The sequence below is a fragment of the Mus musculus genome, chromosome 11 (assembly GCF_000001635.26).
Source record: "Mus musculus strain C57BL/6J chromosome 11, GRCm38.p6 C57BL/6J".
NCBI lineage: Eukaryota > Metazoa > Chordata > Mammalia > Rodentia > Muridae > Mus > Mus musculus.
In genome coordinates this window covers 57,649,851-57,676,937 of record NC_000077.6, presented here as the reverse complement: position 1 = coordinate 57,676,937, position 27,087 = coordinate 57,649,851, and the positions used below count along the sequence as shown (strand labels likewise).

The window sequence follows — 27,087 nt, the reverse complement described above, 5'->3', positions numbered from 1 at the left end:
GGGAGACAGGAATGTCCCCTCAGTTTCTTCGCAGACCTCCTGGTTCTCGTGCATCAACACCACAAATACAGTCTTACCATTAGCTGGCTTATTTGCCATCTAGATGGGTTGGGTTTTTTTTTTCCCACTACAATGGAAGCCTCCAGAAGGCTGGGTGTGGTTTTTGTCACTATACACAACTGTTTCTAGCATATGGCAGGCCTGAGCAATAAGCGAGCTGAATAAATAAATCTTATTTGCACTGGATGAGTGTGTCTAACTAGAGCCACTTTTGTAGGAACCTAATGACATACACTACCCAGAAATCTTCCAATAACCAATTGAAAGAAGGGCAGATGAGAGTTTTCTCTTGGTGCTAAAGATACAATGAGGATTAAGAGAGGTTTTGTCGGGAGGCAGAGGCAGGCGGATTTCTGAGTTCAAGGCCAGCCTGGTCTACAAAGTGAGTTCCAGGACAGCCAGGGCTACACAGAGAAACCCTGTCTTGAAAAACCAAAAAAAAAAGAGGGGCTCTTTGGCTTTCCTGGAGTCACCGAGCACTGGAGAGGTTTTTACAGACATTGGTTTTCTGTAAAACTGCTTGAAATATTTTCTCTTTTAGTGTCTTCCCACTGCCTTGAAGATTCACACAGGTCACTGAGTCCCTGGTTCCCCAAAGAGCAGAGAGCCTACCCCCATGTCCAAATAGATACACAGCAGGGCGTGGGAGCCGATAAACAGACTCTGAGATGAGATTCATTCATAAATTGAAGGTGCTGAGGACTTGGTAGAGAAGCTCGGGACCAGAACCAAAGCCCGGGTTCTGAGCATGCTCACAAGCCACGCAGTTTGGAAGCATCAGCAGACAGACAGTATAGCAAGCACTAGAAAGGAGCTCAGAGCCTGGGACATGACAGCGTGTGGCTCGTGCCATGACCCAGGAGCAGTGCCCAGACAAGACAAAGCATCAAGGTGTACCCATCATAACTTCCTTCCTCTGAGCCCAGGACTGACAGGGCACTCCTGGCTGCTTCCTCTTCCCTCTTCCTTTCCTGTCTGTGGAGCATACCTGATGCTCCTGCCCAAAGCTAGAAAGAAGCCTGGGTTGCTTAGCTTTTATTCTCTGCCATGGGCTTATTAGAGAAATCATAATTAATGAAGGGGCAAAAAAAGACAGACAAAAGGCACACCGCTTTCATGATTCCCTCTACGCTAAGGTCTTCACAGGCTCGCCCAGTCACTTGACACTGCAATACAACGTGGTTGCCTACAAGGTTCACGCTTGAACCTCACAATTAAGCTATCAAAAAAAAAAAAAAAGATCTGAGAAAGGAAGTGTTTTAAGTTTACAATCCTGTCCTCTGGCCTACACACATACACACACTGTGGAACACACTCCCACATACATATACAAATTATTAAGCTTAATTTAAAAGACTTGTTTTTAAAAAAAGGAGTGCAGGAGTAGGAAGATGGGCAGACAGGGGAGAGCCTCAGTATGGTCTGGATGCGATTAGTTCTGATGGGGTGGGGGAGGTTGGTTTCATGGCGGGGCTCACTTACTCAATGCCCTGTCCCTGCCAGGCCCACAGAGCCCCACCAGGGTGCGTTCCTGTGGCTTAGCTCTCCCCCCCCCCCCTGCTTCTATTCTGAAGCAGTCTTAGGTACCCTGAGCTCCTGACTAGTACGGGAAAAGGAGAGAATGGTATCTTTCACCCAGGTGCTCTTAAGAAGTGGGATTGTGTGCCAGCATCTGCCAGGGACATGCCAGGTCTTCCTGTACCCCACCCGCAACCATGCCGAGTCCTATTTTAAGAAAAGAGTTTGTTTTGAAATGGCAGTGATGGGCAAGGACGAAGCTGCCTGCATCTCTGATCCTTACAGGTTCCTCTCTGGAGCCGCTTAGCCTCCAGTTGTTCTGACCCCACCGATCTGTTGGGTCACAATGATTCCGCTCCTGCAGGCTCATGCGTCTCGACAATAAGGTCCGAAATGCTTACCCAGCCAGCAGACACGGAGGGGTGTGTTCGGACAGCACTGCACATCCCTATGACAAAACCCACAAGTGTTTGCTGTATTCAAAGACCCAGCCTCATAGGACCCACAGATGTTTTCCAACAGTTAGGGTGTGTCCTGTACCTTATGGTCAGTCAGAGGGTGCTGGGACCTAACCTAGCCCAGGCTGCCCCTTCCTCACCCAGAACTCTGCAATAGGCCTACTACACACACAGTCCCAGCCATGATCATATCCCTTGCTTTGAGAACTCATGACCTTTGGAAGACACTCACTGGTAAGACTTTATTTTTCTGGGAAAATTCTTCTTCTGTTCAAGTGGAAGGTCATTCCCAGAACCTTCCACGTTCATGTCCAGGATCCTTGCTGTAAGCCCTCCCCGCCCACTGGCAGCACACAGCTAAGTTCTCCAGGAAATGTAATTGCTGGGTTTCTCAGAGCTTCCCTTCACTCCTGAGTGCCCAACCTCCACCCCAGATCTTTTCTGTGTGGAGCCTGCTTCTCCCACTACCTGGGAGCTGGGGGAACACAAGAGGACTGAGGCTCTCCCCTGCAGACACGCAGAAAGGCCACACGGCCTGGCACCTCCGAAAGCACTGACCACGTTCTGTCCATGCTGGGCTCTGTCTCCTAGACAGAGCTCTCAGCACCATTCGGGATCATTCTCCTCCCTACAGACAGAATTTCTGAGACAGAAAAACAAACCATCTGGAATTTCCTGTATTTAAAAAAAAAAAAAACACCCAAGTCACAGAACCCAAGTCGTTCCTCAGAGTTTTAAAAATAAGTAGCGGTGTTCTGAAGCGAGGCTCTTTTTACAGAGAGGAAGTCAACAGCCTGCCAAGATTTCCTTGTTCAGAACTGAGGTTGCAAGGAGGCAAATTTTCTCTCCTGTACTTCCTGACACTCTCCCTAAGATCGATACTGCGGGAGTGTGGGAAGTATCAGGCCTCTATGTCATCTCCTGGTGTGTGTGTGAGTGTGTGTGTGTGTGAGTGAGAGAGAGAGAGAGTATGTGTGAGTGTGTGTTTGTGAGTGTGTGTTTGTGTGTGTGTGAGTGTGTTTGTGTGTGAGTGTGTGTGTTTGTGTGTGTGTGTGTGTTTGTGTGTGAGTGGGTGTGTTTGTGTGTGTGTGTGAGTGTGTGTGTTTGTGTGTGTGTGTGTGAGTGTGTGTGTGAGTGTGTGTGTTTGTGTGTGTGTGAGTGTGTGTGTGTGTTTGTGTGTGTGTGTGTGTGTGTTCATGTACAGAAGGGAGGAGGGGGAGAATGAGGAAAGAGAGGTGAAGGACAGCAAGGACAGGGAGGGAGATACGTACTAGAATCATACTGAAGTCACTGTCTGTCTCTGGGTCAAGTACCAATTTTCTGAACACTGGACTTGGGCCCGATCACTGCAAGGTCTTGTCACACTCAGGGAAATGACTGTTTAGCCATGTCCAGAATTCTGGCTCTGGGAGAGAGTGTTCAACACACACACACACACACACACACACACACACACACACACACACTGGAGAATATTCTCCTTTCTCTTCTTTCCTTTCCTTTCTCTCTTTAAGAATTCAGTCTCTAGCAGGTAGGATATGGCGGAGGACCAATAGCTATGTGTGAGTCTGACAGGTGCCTGGCTCCTAGGTGTGGTAACGCGCCATCCTGTCTTCCGTGGCTTGGCTGGCATGGTGCTAGAGGTGGGGGTTGTGGCAGGAAGTGAAGCATGAATGTACAGCCCTCAGGAGCACATGCACCCTTGGGCTGGGAGGAGATGCTGCCAGGTGACCTTGGCTGTGCTGGGATGTAGGAGGAGTGGACACATCCACAAGCCCAGGGCTCCGAGGCCACCCACGCAGTCTGAATGGCAGTGGAGAAAGCGATGTCTTAGCAGGGATCTGACTGACTGCGTGGAGGACCTGGGTGGGAGCTGTCCAAGATGGAAGTCCTTCCCAGTGCGGGCAATAGGTAGAGCACAGACAGGGCTAGCGGGGAAAGAAGCTGGGGACAGCAGAAGAGGCTGGTGACAGTGGTAGAAGCTGGATCATGCCAAGCCTGGGCAGCAAGAACTCTGGGTTCTATCCTCACGGCTATGGGGGCTGGCAGTGGGTTCTGAGTTGGGAAGGGACATGCACAGATGTATGCTTTGGACGATGGCTGTGGTTGTCATGCAGAACAGGATTCGAAGAAAGCGACAGGAGAGGAAGAAGGGCTTTGCCACTGAGCCCTTGCCTAGCAGGCTCCAGAGCCTGGGTCCAATCTCTGGTAATGCCAAAAAAATGCTGATGTACAAAGAGTGGACTCTTCACAAAGATCAAACAGAATAAGTGGTGGTCAGCAGGGTGAAGGAAAATTGCAGGCTTCAGGCTTCTCCACACAGGTTCCACAGGATGGCTACCTCTTCCTGGAGAAAGGCACAGCTGAGAGAGGAGCCACTTTGGCCTATACCCCTCTCTCCTTCCTAACCCCGCCCCCCTCTTGCCACCGCCATGGGCTGCCTCCTTCCTTTCCTTGGGCTCAGGAACCAAAGTGGAAGCTGCAAGCTGGTTTTAAAGCAACAAGTGGCAAAAGCAAGAAGGTTCCAGAAGGCTTTCAGAAGTGAATCTTCCCTCATGCTTGCCATGAGGGAATGCAAGCTCCATCTCAACTAGGACTTGCTTATGGCCAGCACTCTAAAGTTCCTGCCATTTTGTCACCACGCCTTGTAACCATGTCACTGTACTCATGTAAAACTGGAGACCCCACTCTACAAGACACCGAGCCGCGTGTATCTGCTCATGGACAGCCGGACACGGGGCGGGGGAGAAACCCTGTAGTCCCAATCCCCAACCTCCTCTGTAATTAATTCAATGTCTCTGGAGACACTCTCCTAGGTTGGGACGGCTTGGGAGGATTCTGGGATGAGAGGGAGCCTAAGAGCTGGGGGAGGCCTGCTGGCCAGCTGAGAAGTGTTGACCACGCCCACAGGGCCTGGAACTGGACAGACTGGAGAGTCAGGCCTGGGTCAGGAGAAAGCTGGCGGGGGTGAGGGGGGCAGTATAGGAGGTCAGCTCCCTTCCCGGCTACCTCTCCCAACGTTTTGATTCACACCAAAGCAGGCCAGATGAACAGCATGCCTGCAAGAGAGAAGGGTCTCAGAACACTGGGTTCTGAGCTGTCCAGCCTGCCAGACACGGCCCCACTTATCCTCAGAAGCCCGTGAAGCTGGAAACTATCATCTCCATTACAGAGAGATGCACTGAGGATTCTTAAACTGTCCAGCCTCCCATTCCTTGACAGTGACAGGGTCAAGATGGAGACCGGGCCCACCTAGCTGCTGAGCCCTCATGGACAGAGGTCAAAGTTTATCACCCTGTTTGTTCCCCTTTACTGATGTTGCCTCATTCAGAGGCAAGGTGGGGGTGGGGGAGCCCTCTCCACCTTCTCCACCATCCCATTTTCTACCCTGAGAGAGGAGGGGACATGCACAGCAGGGGCTAGGGATGGCCGCTGAGAGAGACCTAACAGACTTTGATGACAATTCCACAGAGAAGGGAGCCAGAGGCTCCCATCCCCCAGCCTCAGATTTCACACACACACACAGTCCAGCCCCAACATAAACACAGGGAGGCAACAGGGCTAGCATGTTACCCCCGACATCGACATCGTGTGGGGGGGGGGGGGGGCAGAGGTTATCAGGAGACAGGCTGTCCTGGAATCTCTCCAATCTCTCCAGGAGGTGGGAGCAGGACAGACAAGGTGCAAGGGGGTGGGGGGTAGATTGAGAGAGGGGAGGAGGGAAGCAGAGGAGGAGGGGAGGAGGGAACTGAGGCTATGAGCTCTCCAGGAGGGCTAATCTATTTATCATCCTGCCCCTGACCCGGTCAATACTTGTTGGGGTGGTATTTTATGGGCAAGCTTCCCACTAAGCCTCTGATCTGAGCACACGAGGGAAACAAATTGACCAGGAGGTAAAAGGTAATGTTCTTATAATTAAAGCATGGCCACCCGGGGCAGGCGGAGGGTGCACCCTTCTCCGGAGGCCAGTGGAGGATTTCTTCCATGGGTCGATACTATATAGAACAAGGCAGTCATCCAGGTTCCGTTCACGAGTTAAAAACCAAGGAAGTTTCTCGCTTATGTGGAATCGGGTTGTCTTGCGGTCTAGCCACCGAAAACCACCAACGGAGGCCGGATTCAGGCTCTCTGAAAACCAGGTGCCTCTTCTACAATGAAGCCTCTTGTTTGGTAGGCTGAAAAAGGTTGCCTTAACTTTCAGATATGTATGGTTTACTGTAAAATTTACAAGAGAGGGTTTTGGGAGTGGGAGGGCACTGGGATTTTGCTGTTCCTTGAGGGTTTTGCTTCTGTTTTGTTTTTGACACGGGATCTCTTATAAGCTGAGCATGGCCTTAACCTCATCCTCCTGCCTCCGCCTCCCTAGTGCTGGGATTATAGGTGTGCACCACCACACCAAGTTCTACATTTATTATTATGTCATTTGAATGCACGCGTTTGTGCATGTATTTGGGCAAGTGTGTGCTGGAGGACAACCAGCCTGTAAGAGTCAGTTCTCTCCTTCCACCATGTGAGTACGAGAGAGGAAACTCAGGATGCCAGGACTGGCAGAGAGCAGCACCTTTCCCCTCGGAGCCATCTCACAGACCCCAACGTACTCGGCTCTAGTCAATGCTGGGGATTGAACCCAGAGCTTCCTGCAGGCTCGGCAGGCACTCTTCCCTGAGTTACAGCCTGGCCCAGCGTGATGGCCAGCGGATGTATCTGATGGATACGTATGTGTGTTCTGTATACATGGCCTCTCAGAGCAATCTTCAATTAGACAGAAGCCAAGTCAGGGAGCCTGTGACTTGCAGCATGAAAATTATGGGCCCAGAGCCGGGTGGTGGTGGTGCACGCCTTTAATCCCAGCACTTGGGAGGCAGAAGCAGGCGGATTTCTGAGTTCGAGGCCAGCCTGGTCTACAGAGTGAGTTCCAGGACAACCAGGGCTACACAGAGAAACCCTGTCTCGAAAAACCAAACCAAAAGAAAAAGAAAAATATGGGCCCAGACACATGGTTTTTTAAAAATTACCCTTATTCTTTTAAAGAGAGTTAGGAGAAAGAAACTTCAGAGGCCAGTACAGGGTACCCATGTGTGTTTCTAGAGTTTGTAAAGTACTGTCTGGGATGAACCCACCACATCCCCCTCTCTCACCACGACATCCTTAACAGGAAGCAACAAAAGCCACAGTGGCAGAAACCAGGGGTTAGGTGACAATGAAGGTGACAATACTTAAGTCATCTAGGTCCGTCACACCCAGAGCTTGAGAAGCCACCGCAACTAGCGCAGCGGAAGGCCTACTTCATGAGTCCAGTGCTGGGAGGCCCACCCTGCTCTGGCTGAGGGACAAAGCCAACACTCTAATAACCCAGGAGCTGCTGGGAATACGGGGTGGGGGTGGGAGGGGAGGGAAGGGGACAACGACACAGAAAGAGGGAGGGAAGGAGGGAGGGAGGGAGGGAGGGAGGGCTCAAGAAGCTGAGTTTGACCTTCGTGAGGCCAGTTATCAGGTTGCTACAGCATGACTAACCATTTAATAACTAATTACCTAATGAATTAACTAATTAATTAGTAGGAACGAGGCAGGGCGTAACTCTGTAGCTCAGGCTTGCCTGGGACGTGTGATCCTCCTGCCTCAGCCCCCAGAGTGCTGGAGTGACAGGCTCAAGCCACTGTCACCCAGCACCGCCTCTGCTTTCTCAGAGGCAAGGGAGAGCCTAGTCACGTCCATATCCAGAAAGAACAGGCAGAAATGACCATGGACTAAAGGGACCTTCACGCTTTGGAGCTACTGAAGTTGAGACCAGGTGAGACTGGGGGAGGCCACTGGCGGGGGGTGGGGTGGGGGGAGAAGGCTACTGGGGCTTCCATCTGTCCCAGGCATGCCTGCTGACGTCTCCTGAGCTCCCTTTGCAACCTCAACTCTGCTTCTCCCGTAACACTAGTTTAGTTGTCTAAATCTTTATATGCATGTGTGCGTGCACCGTGTACACGAGTACATCACAGTCATGCATGCACTGGGGGCCAGAGGTCGACACTGGGTGTCAATCCGCAATCACACTCCGTCTTGATTTTTTTGAGACAGGGTCTCTCACTAAACCTGTAACTCTAACTCGTCTAGGCTGGCTGGTCAATGAATGTCGGGGATCCATCCATCTTTGTCCTTTCCCTCTGGGATTACACCTGGGTGACAGGACACCATACCTATTTTCTTTTCCTCTTTTCAAGTGTAGATGTAGGGGTCTGAACTTAGCTCCTCATGCCTGCACGGCCAGCACCTGACCAACCGAGCTATCCCCCAGCTCCATTTTGGGTTGTTGACAATCTCTCCCGCAGCCCTGATTGCCCTCCACCTCTCTGTGTAGCTAAATATGACTTTGACACTCATTTTTCTTAATTACACCACTTACGTGTGTCAACAGTGGTACCTCAGGCCCCACGATGGCGTAATGGAAGTTTCTGGTGTTTCCCTGCCGGTTTCTTCTCAGGTAATCATGGCCTTAGGTCCACCAGTGAATTACTACTATCCTCATCTTGGTGGGATGGCCTTTCTCTGAGTTAAGGGCGGTCTTCATTTCCTCTCTCCTCCTCCTCTCTTCTCCTCCTCCTCCTCCTCCTCCTCCTCCTCTTCCTTCCTGCCTTCTGAAAGCTTTTTCCCAACAAGGGGAGGGGCAGAGGAGGTGAGAACCTAAGGTGACTGTCGTGGGGGGCAGGCAGCCAAGGAGGCTGGGTCTGCCCCGCCACTTTGTGCCAAGTCGTGGCTGAGGGAACATTTACCCTGGCCTGATATACAGAATGTATTTGAAACACTGTCCCACGACAACCAAACCAAATTTTTTAAGAAACTTTTTTTTTTAACGTTTCAAAAAGGAAGTGTTTAAGTCCGAAGTGAAGAAAGACCGTGGAAGATCTAGGGTTTTTCAAAGTGGGCTGTCACCCGCCCCCAGGGTGAATGCTTGACCGACGCCTCTGGGTTTAGTCAGTGAAACCTTAGGCAGGGTCCATAGTGACCCTGCGCAGGCATGAGCGCCAAGTCGGTAGAGAAGACAATCTAATCATTCTAACTTTGAAGTCCTCCAAACTGCTTACTGGGTCTGAGGTCTGGCTCTTGATCTTGAAGAGCTTCTGGGAATCCTCAGAATTCAGACCCAACTCAGCTTTCTCGGGAGCACTTTTATTAATAAAGAGCATAAGTGGCTGGCAGTGGGCGGGGAGGTACAATCCCACCAGCCATTCTGCATCCAGATGTCTCCAACAGCTAGAAGGACCAAAGGGTCCTCAGGCTATGCAACAGAGCTGCAGGTCCCCCCACCAAAATGCTCTCAGCCTTCCACCTGCCGGAAGGAGAACTTCGTCAGAGGCCCCCAGGACCCAGAGAGGGTCCAGAACTGTATATAACTCAAGGCTGCACCCCGCCTGACTCAAGCTGTCACCCAGCCAGGGCTCTTAGCTCAACAGAGAAAGCACGTGTGTGTGTGTGTGTGTGTGTGTGTGTGTGTGTGTGTGTGTGTGTGTGTGTGTGTGTGTTGGGGGCAGGAGGGGGGAATTGCCAGCTCTAGCTCAGCTTCTTAAAAATCCACCTCTGCTGTGATCTGGGCCTACAGAGAGGGTCAAGGGCAGGCACGCTGATGGCCATCATATCCATGTGGATGGAGCTGAGACACTGGGATTCAATACCTGCTAGAATAGCTAGCCTGGACATGCCTGTCTTCCCTTCATCTCTCGTTTTTATTTTTTTTAATTATGTATAGGGGGCTGGGGGATTATTTGTGCATGTGAGTACAGGTACCTGCAGAGTCCAGAAGAGGGTATCAGATCCTCTGGAATTGGGAGTTATAGGAGGTGGTGAGACAGCCAAAGAAGAGGATGCTGGGAGCTGAACTTGGGTCTTCTGCAAGGGCAGTTAGTCCCTGTTTTTAACTGCCTAGTTATCTCTCTAGCCCCCCCTCCCCCTTCATCCAAATTGCTACATATGACGAAGGTTGGAAGCCTGGACTTGGCATCAGCTTCTCTCCTCTCAGCCTCAGAGGTTGGTCAAACTGATGCAAAGATCTTGAAGACACAAAGCCGAGCGTGACTCTTTAACAGTGGCAGAGATGCAGCCTCGGTCTCCTACGTGCCGGGCACTGATGAGGCTGTCACACAGCTGTTATGTGTGTTATCCAGCTACACACTACAGATGCAGAAACCGAGAGACACGGGCTGAAGCACAAGGTTTTAAAGCCTTAAAGGTCTTAAAGAGGGCTGTGGTAGCACGCGCCTAATCCCATCACTTGGGAGGCAAGCGGATCTGAGTTCAAGGCCAGCCTGGTCTACACAGTGAGTTCCAGAACAGCCATGGCTACATACCCTGCTTCAAACAAAACAAAACAGCAATAAGGCCCTAGATTAGTGAATTAACTAATTAATTTGTCTGACTCATGTAGTCCGTTACTTACAACGTTAACAGGGAATGACTCTGAACTTCTGATTCTTCTTTCTCTACCTAAGTCACAGGTGAGCCTGAGCCACCACGGGTGGTTTTATAAGGTACTGGGGACTCACGCATGCTTGGCAAGAACTCTACCAACTGAGCTACATCACCAGAGGATCTGTGGTCTCACCTTGCCCTCCTGAGTCACTTGGTCTAGGGGAAGCTAGTTGCCACAGTGTGAGGTCACCGAAGCCTCTTGTGGACAGGTCCATATTTTGAGCAACTAAGGCTTTGCTCCTACACCACGTCCTCTGGGAGCAGACTGCCTAATGCAAGGGATACTCCAGAAGCCTGCAACATGACCGCCATCTTTAAAAAAAAAAAACCTTACTTTTCATTTCATGCTTGCACACTCTACATGTGTGGGGGTATCCACATGTGAGTGTACATGTGCACATGTGAGTGTGTGTGTGTACATGTGTATATGAAAGCTTCAGGTCGACGTCAGGAAACATCTCTACCTTAAGCATTGAGGCAGGGTTTCTCAATCAAACCCAGAGTTCATCAATATGGCTAGTCTCAGGAGCAGTTTGCTCTGGGATCCCATGACTCTGCCTTCAGAATCTGGAATAACAGTTTGGCTGCCATGCCCACCCAACATTTAGACAGATTCTTGGAATCAACACTGTAGTCTTCATACCTGCAGGACAGGGCTTTAACCACTAAGTCACTTCCCTGGTCCCCCATTTATCCTCCTCCTCCTTCTCCTCCTCCTCCTCCTCCTCCTCCTCCTCCTCCTCCTCCTCCTCTTCCTCCTCCTCCTCCTCCTCCTCCCTCCTTCCCCTCTCCCTCCCTCCCCCTTCCTCCTCCCAGAGAGAGACCAATCAGAGTACAACTTTTTGGGAGTTGGTTCTCTCCTCTCACCATGGCTTCTAGAGCTCAAACTCAGGCTCTCAGGCTTCACCAGCCCTCATTTGTTCGTTTTCACAGAGTCTCATGTAACCCACACTAGCCTCAAACCCACTAGTCACCAGGAATGGCTCTGAGCTTCTAATTCTTTTGCCTCCACCCTCCCCGTGCTGGGACTACAAATACCCATGGCCACGCCCAATTTAAAGTAGGCATACTGAGCCATCCCCTTAACTGTAATTTCTTAGGACCCAGAACTAGAATCTTCCAGCAGAGCCAGAATCCTCGACCCACCCAGACCCAGATCAAATAAATATTTGTGGGTTAAGCTTCCATGTGTGAGAGTAAATTTTAGATAGCAATAAATAATCAAAAAAGGGAAATACAGTGTGTTCAAGAACAGGTGGGCAACAGGAAAATAGTGGGTTTTATTTATTTCTTTTAACAGAGAAAGAGCAATCTACAAAGTTGGAAATCAGACTGTAAATCTAAGACCACCTGGCTTCATACAATCAAAAAAATCATCACAAGAAGGAGGGGGGGTGTAGGCAGATGGACCCCATGGTGGAACCTGACAGCATAGCACAGCACCTTCCCTGATGTAGAGATACCTCCACAGGAAGAGATGGCTCCACACCCACCCAGGGTCACAGTGCCTGCTGGCAGGTGCCTGTCTCCGCAGTTTCCTGCCTCCGCCTCTGAACTTAAGACTTCTCTTCCTCCTCCCAGCTCCTCCTTTCTCTTTCATTCACTCACTTCTACGCACGGTGGGATTTTATATTTTATTACTTTTTGTTTTCTGATGACCATGAATTCCTGATCCTCCTGCCTCCACCTCCTGAGCTCCGGGCAGGACTGTACCACCATGTTCCGTTTGTGTGGTGCTTGGAATGGAAGCCAGGACTTCTCACAAGATAGGCTAAACTCACGGTGGCAATCCTGTCTGAGCCTTTGCAGGGCTGGGATTGCTATGGGTGCACGCTGTTGTACCCTGCTTGCTCTCGGAGTTATGCAATTCTCTAGTATAAATTTTAAACTTGAAGAAAAAGACCCTGGCAGGGGAAACAGCTTCTGTCACTTTCTCTGCAATCTGACTACCACCCTCACACCCATTTCTCCTCCCACCTTTCTCTGTCTCCAACTGTTTTTTCTGACCCGTTTGAAAATTGAAATAACATTATTTTTCATTGGTGTCTCCTAAGAATAAAGACATCCACGTGATCACAACACTGCTGTCTAACTACAGCCCACACCCAAAAGTTGCCCGTTTCTCCATAACATTCTTTACACCTGTTATTTCTTCTAGTCAGGGGTCTCATGTAGCTCAGACTGGCCCTGAAATTGTAATGTAGCAAAGGATGACCTTGAACTCCTGATCTTCCTTCTACCCCCCTCTGAGAGCTGAGATTATGAGCCCACGATGCCACCCCTTGACACTATGCTCAGCTAGGCTTCCTTATTTTAATTCTGGTCCAGGAGAGCACCCAACTTTATTCATTGCTTTTCTCACTCATAAGGTCTGACCCGGGGCAGGCACTGTGTAAAACAGGAGGGATAAAACGGTGGGGAAGCAGACACAGCTACTGTCCTTGCGGATTTATAGTTAACAGCAAGAGGGACTCGTCAAACAACCTGAGTTTAAGACTGTATAAACTAAGACATGGAGCTTTAAAGGGAGAAGATCCATAAGTGGGCTGTGGGCCAGGGAAGTCCCACCTCAGAGGAAAAGATGCCCGAGCTGAGATCGGAAAGGGACCACAGCATCAGCACAGCGAACTGGATGTGTGGGAATGCTTCCGGTGCGTGCAAACTTGTGTGTTGTGAGTGTGCGCAGGCGTGCATGTCTGGTCTGTGTGTATGTGTGTGTAGTGCATGAGCAGTGTATGTATACATGTATATGTGTTGGTGTGTGTTTGGCATGTGTGTGCATCTCTGGTGTATGCGTGTGTGGCCCGTAAGTGTTTGGCGCATGTGGTGTGTACACATAGTATATTGGGTACATGCATGTTCTTGGCGTATGCGTGTGTGTGCACATGCGTGTCCAAGCACCGAGAAAGCACGGCCTGCTGTGAGAAGAAGAGGTCTTGCACTTGGTGAGGACAGACGTGGGGAGAACTGCATGGGGAGGAGGGGACCGGGGGCAGAGTTCAAGTCTCTATTCTAGAGCAGGAAGCAGCTGAAGAATCCTCAGGAGAGGCACAGCATAATTTACAAACCAGAAGCAAAGTAATGGAAATAAGACGGGTCAACCAGCCGTTAGCTTCAATTCCCAAATCCAAGATGCATTTTTAATAACTTCTTAAATTAACTTGTTTAGTGACAGAGTCTGACCTGAATAGACACGGCCTTATTCAGTCTTTATTCCTCCCCCAGTGCGTCTCTGCTTTTTGTCACAGGGAAAAATAAAAGCATTTGATCACAGGAGCCTCCGCCGGATCCGGCAAGGCAGTCATGTAGTACAATGCAGGCATCCCACAGATGCCCCCAAACAGATGGCACCGGTGCCAGGGCTACACACTGAACGCTTCTCCAGGTCTGTGTTTAAATTCTAGCGGCCACTTTGATGGTATCTGGAGGTGGGGCTTCAGGAGGAAATCAGGACACAGGTTACAAGGGCAGGTCCCCCTTTTTAAGGACAGACTCTGAGACTCTTAAGCTGTAGGACACAAGTGCCCAACCATCTGTAAACAAGGAAGAACTCTTACCAGGAAAAGACCCCACTGGCACCCTGAGCTCAGACTTCCAGTTTCCATACCCCTGAGAAGTAAACATTTAGTATTTAAATCACTCACCTGAAGTATTTTATTAATACCAGGCCAAACCATGACAGTCACTTATAAGTTTGTTACTTTTAGGCTCCAAAGACACTGTCACTGCCTGTCAGGCATAAAAAGTCTCTGTACCTTTAAACCTGTTTCCCTTCATAGTAATATGTATGCTGTGACCCCTAAAAGGGGCTGAGCAGCAGCACAATGCACAAGAAGGGGTTGCCATGTCGCCCTGACATGCTAGCTAGGCAGGCAGCAAGGGGAGGTAGTGCCCCTGGCACCAGGCTCTTGCCATAGGCAGGTCTCCAGGTCTGGATCTCCCATTGCCCACTTCTCCACCAGCAGCATCTGATGCCAGCAGCTTCCCTGGCACCTGTTCCCTGAGTGGCTTCCTAGTGCAATGCCCGCTCTGAGACACTTTGCCAGAGCTGCCTTCTCTAGCACTGTGGCAGGAAGAGCTCCAGCACACTCCAGGAACAGAGCCACGGCAGGTACTCCTTTGCCATGGAAGTGCCCTCTCCGATACAGTCAGGAGTCCAGTGGGTGGCCCTCCACCTCAGCCCTGGATGGGAGGTGCTTCCCAGGACAATAATTTCAGCAGCTCTGGGTCAGGGCAGGCCTGGAGTAACAATGGTATCTGTCACTAAAAGCCAGAGACAGATAGACGGACAGACAGACAGACAGACAGACTCATTTAAGACTGATAACTGGCTGGTGAGATGACTACTGAGCAGGCGCAAACCCTTGCCATGCAAGATATCAGGGGAAACCGACTCCACAAAACGGTCTTCTGATCTGCACACAAGCACTTAAATGCTAAACTACACACACGTACTCCAATCCTGACGAGAAGCCCAGGAAGCAGGTTCTGTGATCGCGGCTCCTTTACTTCCCGTTATTTTATTTCTTTTACTTTTTCCGTGGTGCTGGGAACGGAACCCAGGACCCCAAGCACACAAGGCAGATAGATGCCCACCACTGAGCAGCACTCTCCCCCACCCCCAAGCCTTTCACGCCCAGCTTAAAGTGAGAAAACAGAGAGATTAAAGCGTGTAAACCAGCTCACACACACGTGCCAGACTGGGGCTCAAACCCAGTCAAACCTGTGGCCGTAAGCCTAGGCTCAGACCAGGCACAGCCATCCCAGCACCTAGGAGGCTGGGGAGCTCCTTTGGGCCGGAGAGATGGCTCAGTGGTCAAGCCCACGTGTTACTCTTCTAATGGGATTCTAGGTTCAATCCCTAGCAGGCACGTGACCGCTCACAACTGTCTGTAATTCCAGGTCCACTACATCTGACTCCCTCTTCTGGGCTCCACAGGAACCAGGCTTGCACTTGGTGCCCAGGCACACCTATGAGCAAAACATCCATTCCATACACTGAAATAAAGTGGAGTAAAAGCCGCTTAGACAACAAAAACAAGGATGTAAAAGCCTAGGGTTAAGGCAGTGTGGTGGTTAGTTTCAACTGTCGACACAGTCTAAATTTATCTAGGGAAAGAATTTTGAGTAAGAAACTGTGTAGATGGGGCTGGCCTGTGGGCATGTCTGTGTGGGACTGCCTATATTATATTCATTGATGTGGGAAGAACCGACCCATTCCCTGACTTTGGGCCTTGCACTACCTAAGAGTAAGGAAAACAAGTTGAGCACTGAGCATGCGTGAATCCAATCTCTCTGCTCTTGATTGGACGTGTAATGGGGCTAGCTAGCTACTTCAAGTTCTCTGCTACGAGGGACTGGGTCCTTTGGAAGAGCAGCTAGTGCTCTTCACTGCTGAGCCATCTCACCAGCTCCTAGTCAAGAGATTTTATCACAGCCACAGGCTGTAAGACTGATGTGGGGAGGGATCCGGAGGAGGGAGGAGCCACTGAGAAGGAAGGCAGTCTGGGGCTGCCTGCATCCTTAACTCTGCTTCCTCCAGGAGCTCAGCAGGCGTTCTGCCCTGGCATGACCTGTCCAGCACTGTAGCTGTCCTCAAGGACAGGGAAAGCCATCCTTTCCTCTTGGAATGTTGAGTGCTTAGCAGAGAGAGGCAGCCTGGGGCACATCCAGTACTGAGTCAGAAGCTGATGGGGTGACTGACATGCTGAATGAGGCACAAACCAGCTTGTACAGCGGCTCCATTACAGAGCCATCAGGTCTGGCCTCACCTGGCCTCAGTGGAGGGGCGGGGGTGGGGGGGGAGAAGGAGAGAGAGAGAGAACGAACTCCATGATTCAGCTTCTGGACTACCAAATGCTTGGAAAGCAATCTTGCCACATGGTATCATGACTGGGCACTCTTCTGCTCCAGAAACTAGTAGACAGATCTTTCTAAATCACCAGTCTAGCTCTGCCTACATGCCAGTGTCTCTCAGTCCCACATCTGCTTTTACTTCTCAAGCGCCAGCGACTATCTTGAGTATTCCATACTGCACCGAATCTCTCATCCCACAATGCCGCCCCCTCCCCCACTGTGGTGCTTTGAATATGCTTGGCCCAGTATTAGGTGTGGCCTTGGAGTGGGTGTGGCCTTGTTGGAGGAAGTGCATCACTGTGGGGATGGGCTTTGAGACCCTCCTTCTAACTGCCTGGGAGGCAGTGATCTATAACTCTCAGCTCCTTCTTCTGCACCATGCCTGCCTGGACACTGCCATGCTTCTAACCTTGATGATAATGGACTGAACCTTTGAACCTGTAAGCCAGCCTCAATTGAATGTTGCCCTTTTTAAGAGTTGCCTTGGCCATGGTGTCTCTTCATAGCAGAGACATCAGCACATCTGGCAAAACAGCTAGCAACAGTCAGTGTCACCAACATCTGGAACTCAGAGACTTCGAGCGACAAGTGCTGTGGCTGTAGCACTGTCATCTGGACACAGCAAGATGAATGAAAGGATTTACTCTCCCTCCACCTCAGCGGCTGGTCTCTGCCTCAGTTTCTTCTTGTATAGCCATGGCTCATATCCTGTCATCCTATGACTTAACCATCCTGTAGCTTCCCAGTCTCCCAGGCCAGCAGTCAGAGCCTAAGATCCAACCTCTCCAGACACATGCAGTTTCGGGTACTACTGCTTTCCCCACTGCTGCTGGGAGAAGGTACTCTTTCTGCTACCTGGGAGATGCAGTCCTACTAGGCACACACTACTATGGTCTTGGCTTATGTAAAAATCATCTCTCTACAGAAGTTCTTTCTGACCTTGACCAGTGCTGTCTCCTAGAACCCCACAGTGTGATGCTGGTCTCCCAGGCAGCACCCAGAACCTGCCTGTGTTTTTCTTTAGGCTGGGAGAGCTGAAGGAGGTGGTGGGGGTGGGGGTGGCTTTTGTATCTAGCACACAGTAATCCTCCAGATCAATTTAGTGAGGACTCAGAACGAAATTTTTTGTTGTTGTTGTTGCAGTCAACGTAGGAACTTGGGACAAAACAAAATGGTGCGGAAGGGAGGAGGAGAAGAAGGAGAAGGAGGAGGAGGAGGGATGGAGAGAGTTATTGATCCTAATCAAGAGCATGGCTTTAGTTAAAGAACACATGTGTGCAGCGTGACACGTCATGTTCTCTCAGGAGAGAACCTTTCCCATAAACTAAAATGGAGCAGAAGTAGCAGGAAGAGGCTAAGACTATTACCCACGGCTCTGGGCATGCCACGTGTTTCTGGCTTATGGTACCTCTAGGTTCCCAGGGCTCTCTTTCCTTTGTGTCTCTTCACCAGAGCCCCAACAGTCATGGAGGATGAAGGATGTACCCACTCCAGCATGACCTCATCCAGTTACCGCCCTTCCTCCATGTAGGGCCGTATTCTGAGGTACTGGTGCTTAGGAGTTTAGTGCATGACTTGAGAGATATGTTAAACCCCAAGCCCACCCCCATTCAAATCCATGTGTCAGTGAGCCTAGGAAAAGCCAGGGCCTGGCCAGGCGCCCTTCTCCTCAGAGACCCACCATAGACCACAGACCGAGGGGGTACTTAGTTCTGCCTGCAGCAAACACCTTCTCCTGCTATCAAGAAGCAAACCCAAGAACCACAGGAAAAATTACCAGCCCCAAGAACGCATCTCAAATTGCCAAGATCGTCTGAAGGGAATGCATAAAACTCTCCTCAGGCAAGGGTACCACCAAGCAACCCCTGCGGTTGAGGATGGAAACAGCTTGGGGGAGAGAAGTGGAGTCCTGCTAGGGCTCCTCCAAGCTCTGCCAACAATCTTTGGCTGCTACTCTGAGCTCACACTCTCGCAACTCACCAGGGAAGAAGGAAGGCTGTCTCTTCCCTCTTCCTTTCAGAGGAAAGTGTGCAGCATCCTCCCAGCACCAGGGTCCCAGAGAAAAGTGTGCAGTGCCCTCCCAGCACCAGGGTCCCAGAACGTCCACATGAGATGTGCAAGGAGAGTAGAAAGGAAGGCTCAGCAGTCATGCACCTGCCTCTAGAGTGTTCGAGACAAGCATATGCACCATCCATTCACTCATTCAGCAAACAGTCTGAGCACCTACTATGTGCTACACCGTGTATGCAGCAGTAAATAAGGCATGCAAGGTACCTACCCCCCTGGTGCTTGACAGAACCATGAACCAGGAAATGACAAATGAGGCCATGCTAGTCAACTGAATTGTAGTATGGTCAATTCAGTTTGAGACATGGTAGAGAGATGAGAGGGGGAGTGGTCTCTCTGAGGTGACAACACTGGAGCTGAGACCTCGAAGATCATGACCCAGTCATGCACCAGTCTTTGGGAAAAGCATTCTGCATCCAGGGTCATGAGGGAGACACATGTCTGGTGTGTTAAGGCATCCACTATGGCTAGAGTGTTGAGTTGGGAGAGATGAACAGAGCTGTATATAGTGTGGGTGCTGCCTTGGCAGGCTGCTGGAGAGGTTTAGAGGAGGCACAGGTGCCTCTGAGTTCTGCCTGTGACATTCTCTGACTGTATGTACTGACTGGGCTATTATCTCACAGGAGGGTGGGGCTATGATCTCAGAAAGGTGGGGCAGGCACCCGTTGGGGTATCAGCGGGAAGGAGTTATTTGATTTGCGCTACAGGGCTCTGCTCAGCTACAATGGTATGCCAGACCCACTGGGGAGAACTGGGGGCCTCACTGTGTGTCCAGAAATGGCAAGACCCTCAAGACTCATCCTCTCCGTGAGCACAATTTACAAAAGAGGCACCGCACAGTTGGGGGGCCAGCCCAAGGTCATACAATTCCTGAAGGCTTCCATCTGTCAACTGGGGGGCTCCTCTATCAGGAAGAGACCAAAGCAGGGACCAACAAACCAGACCTTGCCCGCTCAGCATGCTTCCTGTTCTGCAAAGATGCGTTCTATTAGAACACAGCATGTTCACTCCTAAGGTAGCCATGTTTATTCCACAATGGCATATTTGAGTAGCCGCAACAGAAAAGAGACTATCCACAAGCTGATGGGATCTCTTGACTGAAAAGTTACCCCCAGACACAACGGCCATGTTTGGGAGTAGAACTCCCAGGGAAGGTGCGTTGGATCTGGGATCCCATCCACTCTACCCACCGCCTCCTCCACCTCCATCCAAAGCTCCTGTTACAATGGCTTGAAAACATGACTTCCTTCTGCCGAGCCTGAAGGTGCATGGGGTTAGCAGCAGGCAGTAGGTCCTACACACACTTCCAAGAGACAGAATGGCCAGGTAAGGCTTTCTAGGAAAGGAAAAACCTGAGAAGAGGCAGAAAAGCTGAGAGGAGGGAGACTGAGAGATCCTATGTCACCCTGAGCCACGGTGGAGAACTGAGGGACTTGCTGAGGGGGGAGTGGGGTGAGCTCCCCATGGCTGGGAGTTTCAGGTTTAAGATGGCTGCCCAGTCAGGAACTGGCACCAGCCCCAAGGAGGGAAGCCTTTGTACCTTTTTTGTGCCCTTTAGCCGCTGCACTGGAGAAAGAGAGCAGAGCCTGACAATTTGGGTTGAAACTAATCAAATGTCCCTTTATTACCTCTGGCTTGGCACCTGGAGGCCTTCTCAATGTCCCCCATTGTTCCCTGGCTCAGGCCCTGGCAGGAGCTGTCAGCTGTCTTTCTTGCTGCCAGGAGAGCTGGAGAGCAGCAGTCTTTGGGCTGGAGACAGGAGGGACCAGGATCTGCGCCCCAGAGGGCAGGAAAACTCCCCCGTGCTAGAGTCAGATAACTGTGCTGAGGGGAGACCAAGAAGAGCCGTGGGTGGGAAGCCGTCCACTCCCTCCTGTCTGGACACTGTTCACGAGCCAGGACACTCAGTTTCCATTTTACAGAGAGAGAGAGAGAGGTGATATGACTCCCCTTGGGGTCAGTTAAATTTGACAGCTAAGAGCACAACTCTGGGAGCCAGGAGCAGACATTGTGGCTTATTTCTGCACAGGCCTGGAAGTTACTTAGGCGTCCTCGGCCCACTGTCCAGTCTGTATACTGACAACAAACAGAACCCCCCTCACCGGGGGACGAGAGGGCTGAAGAAAGGTAGTCACGCTGAGTGTCAAATGCAGACTAGCACAATAAGTGACCACCACTGTCTCTGCTAAGGAACCAGGGGACAAAGATGAGGAAGGCTGTCATTCCAAGACTGTGACCCACTCCTCCAGGCCAAGGCTCCCGCTGAAGTTTCCCCTCCCCCATGGAGCAGCTGTGGCAGAAGCCCTCAGGAGAAGAAGTCCCTGAACTGTGGTCACTACATCCAAGGGCCTTGCACTCAGACCTACATGGCTGCATACAACTGAATTGCCTCCCCCAGTACCTGCTGGGGACCCCAATCTGACTGAACACAGGTCCTCTACTCTCAGATGACTCTGGGACACCTGAGTCCCCCATTGCTGAGGAAGCTGTCTTCACTTTCCTGCAAGATCCAGCCACTCCCCCAATATAGGAACGCAAAACCGGAGCAGGCTAACACCCAGCATAGAAGAAAACAGGGCAGGTCATGTTCAAAGAGCTGAGAAAGAACTACCGCCTCTAGCCTCCTAGCAACGAGCGAGCTTCACTAGACATAGGGGGGCCGAGTTCAGAGACCGGGAGAGCAGGGACACCCATGTGGGTGAGATAGAGCAGGAAGTTTAGGTGGTTCGTTTGACAACCACAGTCTGGGAGTTACAAGGCTCTGCCACAACTCACCCTCTCAGTCTAGGATCTCGTCACCAAGTTTTCAAGGGTCTCCCATGAAACTCCCATAAACTGATAACTGGAAGGGTGAGGTTCCAGGTTTCCGACCACAGAGAGTGGCAGGGTTCCGAAATCTGGAGGGAGCTGGGAGCTTGTCTCGAGGGGCAGCTGCTAGGGGACCCAACACAAAGGAACTGGGGGGCTTGTCTAGAGGGGCAGCTTGCTAGGGAACCCAGCACACTTTTTGATGACACTCATACCTGGGTCTAGTTGCCAGGCTTTCAGAATTTTACCCCAAAAGACCAAAAATAAGAAAATTACCTAGAAAGATGAATTAATTAACAACTTATCCTTTGGTTGCGTTGTTTGTTCTTTGATGGTTCCATACACGTACACAATGTAATTTGGTCACCTTCCCCTCCAGCGCCCACCCCTCACTTCCCTGAACATCATTTCCCCCTCCCTCCCACCTCCACGCCTTCTCTTTAAATAACCCTCTGAACCCAATTAGTGCTGCTCTCGGGGGTGTGTCCACTGGAGCATGGACAACTTGCCAATGCCACACCCTCAAGGACAAATGACTGCCCCTCCTCTCTAGCAGCCACCAACTCTCAGTAGCCCCTCAGCTAGTGGGTGGGACCTCAAGAGACTCTCCTTATCCATGCCAGAATGCTGACTGGCTTTATCAGCTGCTAACATTTAAACACAGTGACATCTAACCACATAAGGGCCAGCCCTGATCAAGCCACAGCTTACGCCTGGGCCAAGTGTAGCCCAGGAACCATGGTTTAGAATCCGTTAGAGGATACATATAAACTGGGGAACTAGAAATGGAGTGGGGCTTAGCTTAGTCTATAAAGTGCTCCCCATGTAAGCATGAAGACCAGAACTCAGTGCCTAGAAGTCATGCAGAAGGAGGGGGAGGAGGAAGAGGAGGGGGAGGGGGAGGGGGAGGGGGAGGGAGAGGGGGGAGCAAGAGGAAAAGAAAAAAGCCAGAACTAGAGCGAGAGCAAGAACGTGAGAGACAGACAGACAGACAGACAGACAGACAGACAGACAGACAGACAGAAAAACAGATCGAGAGCAGCCAGCCATGGCAACACAGTGATAACCCAACAATAGAATGGGAGGCAGAGACAGAGGAGTCATGAGGCTCACTAGTCAGTCAGTCTAACCTAACTGGTGAGCCTCAGTCTCAGTGGGACAAGAAACAAGGCAGACAATACCCAAAGACTGACATCTGACCTCTGGCCCTCACATCAGTACGCCTATATGCACAAGTACACCCACCCCCACCCATCCTCCACTACCTCCCAGACACAATGAAAAAAGACCTTTTGAGGAAAACAGCTGTTAGAACTTATTGTCAACAGAATAACCAGGAATCCAAATTAGAGACCCCAGTGCACCAGAATCATTAACTTTTTGCTGAAGTTAGGCACCAAATTTAGAAACTATTTCACAAATACACACACACACACACACACACACACACTGCTATCAGCAGCTGACAACAATCAATACAGGAAGAAACAGGCAAGAAGGAACAGTTCTCACTTGAGAGCAGTGTGCCTGAGCAATGGGAAGCCATACCCACCTCCATCAGTTGTTCCACCCAGCCCTATAAGTTCTGATCAGCAACTCCACACCAGTACACAGCCGGAGGCCCAGGTTCTCAGGAGGCCAAAGGACCATGTCCAGCTGGGACCCTCATCCTCGCACTGCTCCTGGGCACTCCAGAAGCAACAAGCACTGGGTTTACCCTATCAGTGGTGACCTCCAACTTGTTCTGTACGCCAAGGGAGGGGACAGACTGGAGTCACATAGCAGCCCATTTCCCCCACTGCTTGATTGTGTGGCTACAGATGCGTTACTGCATCTTGCTGACCTCAGTCACCCCATCTTTAGCTAACACCAGGGCGTTGTGACATAGTGTAACATGCTCATTTGGGGAGAAGGAGTTTGATGCTTCAAAGGCCAGTCATGGGACCTAAGATAGGAGCAGCCAGGCCTAAGAATGAGATAGAACTGGTTCACAGCTCCACACGGTCCCTTCTGCCCTTGTCGCTACAGGGAAAGGCTGCTGAGTTCTCCATAAAACCGCCTTCCCCCTGGGGTTCCTGGTTCCTGGTCCTTGTCCTGGTCCTGGTCCCACAGGTACAACCCCGCCCTGGAAGGCAGCAGGTGGGAGGCACCCAGCCCAAAGTAGAACATGCAAAAGGTCACCACCACTCAGACCGGATCTAGACCAGGACACAGGCTCAGAGCCCGACCTGCTGGCGTCTGGCAGAGAGCTGTTCCTCACTGCCCAACAGGAAAGCTACAGAGAAGAGGCCTGCTGGGGGCATTCTTGTGGCAGCTGGAGTGGGCTCAAGACGGGGTGGGTCCCCCAGATGTGTGTGCGGGGTGCTCCAGGGATGAAGCTCAGCCACACCCTTGAGGTCTCCATCCTTCCCAGGCTTGGGGTTCTCAGTACCCCAAAGCTCATGGAAAGCCATTCTTGAGGCTAAACCTCCAGCCCTGACCAGTGGCTACTAAGAATCAGCCATACAGCTTGTCTGGCAGTCTTCGGTCATTGTGTAATGTGGGAACAAACAGGAGAAGTGCATCCCTGACTTCATGAAGTAGTCTGCACGGGTCAGAAATGACCACAGAGTGTGACAGATTAACACAGATGTCTCGCCAAGAAGAGCGGGTACCCAGGAAGTCTCCCCATCCAAGCAAGGGAGGCTCAGGAGAACGCCTGGGGCTAGCGTAGCCAAACACACTTCCTGGAGGCAACTGCTCAGGAAAGAATTCTAGAAAGATATTCGGGTTCCCTCCCAGGTAGGAAGTGAAGAGGGCTGGCACCACCAGTACCCAAAAAACTGCTTTGAGTTCCAAATAGTCCGAGAGCTGTGTGCGAAGAGAAGCGTTGGCACATGTGACATCATTCATACCACTCTACCAACCAACTAGCTATGATATGCTCAGAAGCTATGCCGCCTCCGTGTGGACCAGACCTTCCTCCCACACCCCTAACCTCCGGTGACGACCTCTCAGCCACAGAGAAGCTATGAAACCAGTCCCTACCCAAAGCCAGGTCGAGCTGAAACACGGCCATTCTGACTGCTGTCATGCTCTAATTCTGAGCTAAGCGCTGCGCTCAGGGCTTTGTACTCGGTGACCTGTGGCGAGTTTATCCTCGAAAGGAGTTCCAAGATAATTAGTGTCACTCTTGTGACACGGGCCAGGGATTTTAGGGTACAGATGTCAGGTGGCCCACCTAGGCCTGGGGGTTTGAATCAGGCTGTGGGGCAGCAAAGCTGGGCCCTTGCACTCTGCCCAGCCACAGTCTTGAGAGCACGGAGGTCATGTCAGGGGCCAATTGGAAAGGTTTAGTCCCAAGGCAACGGCCTCTCCCCTCTGCTCAGACAGGAGGGAGTGAAGGGACGAGCTGAGAGACTGGTCCTTTTCCCCTGATCAGATACAGAGACATGGAATAACGAAGGTTTAAACATGACTCATGCGTGCGTGCATGTGTGTGCGTGCGCATGTGCACATCTGTGTGATTATGTATGTGAACATCCAGGTGTGTGCACCCATGCCCATCCACGCAGAAGCTAGAACAGGACGTGCAGTGTCTTCCTCTACCACCAAATACCTAAGCGCCCACAGATGGGCACTCGAGAGTCAGAAGGCTGTTTCTGACTAGCCTAGCTGTCCAGCAGGCTCTCGAAATCCAACTGTCTTTGCCCCCAAGATTGAGGCAACAGGCATACACAGCCTTGCCTGGCTGGCTTTCTATGTGGGTGCTGGAGACTCATCCCCAGGTCCTCAAGCTAGCTGAGCAGCCATCTTACCTACTGAGCCACCCCCCCCCAACCCCGCAACATTGTAATCGTTCTTACAAATGTTGCTTTAGGTGGTGGCTTCTCTCCTGAGAAGGTGGGAGAAAAATCCAGCATTTGAAGCTCAGCTTTCTCTCAAGAGCGAGGAGAAGAAACCCGGGGCTTGCTTTCTCCCTTTCCGTCTCCTATCAGCACTCAGCAGAGGGCAGCAGACGGGAACCACGGGAAAGATAAGAGAGAAGAGGGTGCCACATGGAGAGAAAGCTACACACGCATAAACACACACCCACCACCAGCAGCAAGCGGGATTGTTTAGCATCCGCTAGCTTCCAAAGTATGAACACTCCGCCTCCTCCAGTGAACAGGGCCAGGCAGAAAAAAGTCGAAGCTGGAGAGAGAGAAGTTCTTTTCTCAGCTTGAGAGAAAATGTGTAGTGGACTGGCTGGTGGTATATGGAGGGGAAGGGCTGCACTCAGGACATGTGTGAGGGGAGAGGAAGGCGGCCGCAGAACCGGAGGGATGAACCAGGACAACAGCTTCCAGGCCCCCCACGCAGTGTTGGCAAAAAACCTGGGCCCAAGCCTCCCCAGCCACGAACAAAGCCACACTCTGCATCTCAGTCCAAGATGGGCAGGGCTAATGGGAACACAAACTTACAGCCACAGATTCTGCACATGAGGGTCAGTCCTGGGGATCCAAGAGGTGCATCCTGGTGATGCCTGGAGCCCAATGCCTGGGGAAATGCACCAGGCTATGGGACAACATGCTAGCTTCTGCCCGGGGCATCTCTTTCTTTCAGATTCTTCTGTGAGGACCTATCCTTTCTCCCACCTAAGAGGGCTAACCCTCCCCCATCTCCAACATGGCAGGAGTACCCCCCACCCCAGCAGATGTGTGGTTGTGACAGGTCCTGGGCGTGGCAACCCTAAAGTGGAACAGGAAGGCAGAGCTCATAAGAAAAATGGTTTCTTCTCTCTTCTACACAGGCAGCCAGAGACAGACTCTGCCAGGATCATGCTCTGCTACCATAGAGACTTGGTCTAGGTCAGAAGTAACAGAGAAAAAGCCAGAAGAAGCAAGAGAACCCAGATCAACCAATTCTTAGAACCAGATGGTCCCGGAGGAGCCTGCGAGCTTCCTCTGTAGCATTTCAGGCTGAATCCACTGTTATTCGAAATTGATACAGAAGAGAACGTAAGGGGGCACTGAGGACCAGTTAGTTCTGTCTGCTGTGGACAGCAACACTGCCAGGTACCACATACCTTTGAATCTCTCTGTCTCAAGCAAGGTCCCTTCACAGCCCTAACGTTTAATCCATTTTATTTGCTGGCCTCAGGGACTCAGCGAGATCATCTTGGCTCTCAGGGGAAATAATGGCAGGGAAGGCGCAAATATTAGTCTGTGGAGGAAAAGCCTCTGCTGCGAAACGGAGCATGAACCTCAGAGCGCTGCATTCTGGTCTGCATTTCTCCGGTGAGAACTTGTTTTCAGCCATCACCCCTCTCTGGGGCCTCAGTTTCCATCAGACAAAAATGAAGGGGGCTGGCCTAGAGGTCCTCTGAAGCCCTTGCCTGCTCTGATACATTCAGTAGTTCGACAAACGCACTCTACCTTCCCAGTCTCCGGACAGCTGCAAGCAGGAAGGCCACTGTGGAACCCATGGGAACTGCTACCTGTAGGGTCTACTTCCTGTCCCCACTCCACGAACCCATGGGAACAGCGATTCTCTGGAGAAACGAGATTCTTATACAAACCCTCTGCTTCCACAGACGATGCGAAGGACCAGGTAGGTGTGCAAAGCACTTCGCCACTGTAAGGAACAAGGCCTCCTTCACGCCCAGGTTGCCTTTTATACAGCAACAAAAGGCATCCTGGATGCCATTTTCCGAATAAGAGCTGGCTGTAGACAAGGTACAATTAGCAAGCTAGATGGTTATCTTTTAAATAGGCCTTTGCTTTTCCATCCCCGGGTTCCATTATCTGTCATCTGTCACCGGAGCTAACACACACAAAGCTGCCCGAGAGACGCTGGAACAGGAACAGAGTCCTTAGTCAGGGCTTCGGCTGGACTCTAGACCTTT

The 27,087-nt window shown here is 51.1% G+C and overlaps 1 protein-coding gene and 1 long non-coding RNA gene across 5 annotated transcripts in view; one reads left to right on the top strand and one right to left on the bottom strand.

The window, feature by feature from the left end:
* Positions 1–27,087, bottom strand: part of Galnt10 (polypeptide N-acetylgalactosaminyltransferase 10) — a 142,073-nt gene that overhangs the window by 110,577 nt on the left and 4,409 nt on the right. The gene's annotated exons all lie outside the window — the stretch shown is intronic.
* Gm51896 lies at positions 5,888–8,654 on the top strand. Its single transcript, XR_003949678.1, has 3 exons — positions 5,888–5,936; positions 7,724–7,827; positions 8,443–8,654. It is a non-coding gene; the product is annotated as a predicted gene, 51896 (long non-coding RNA).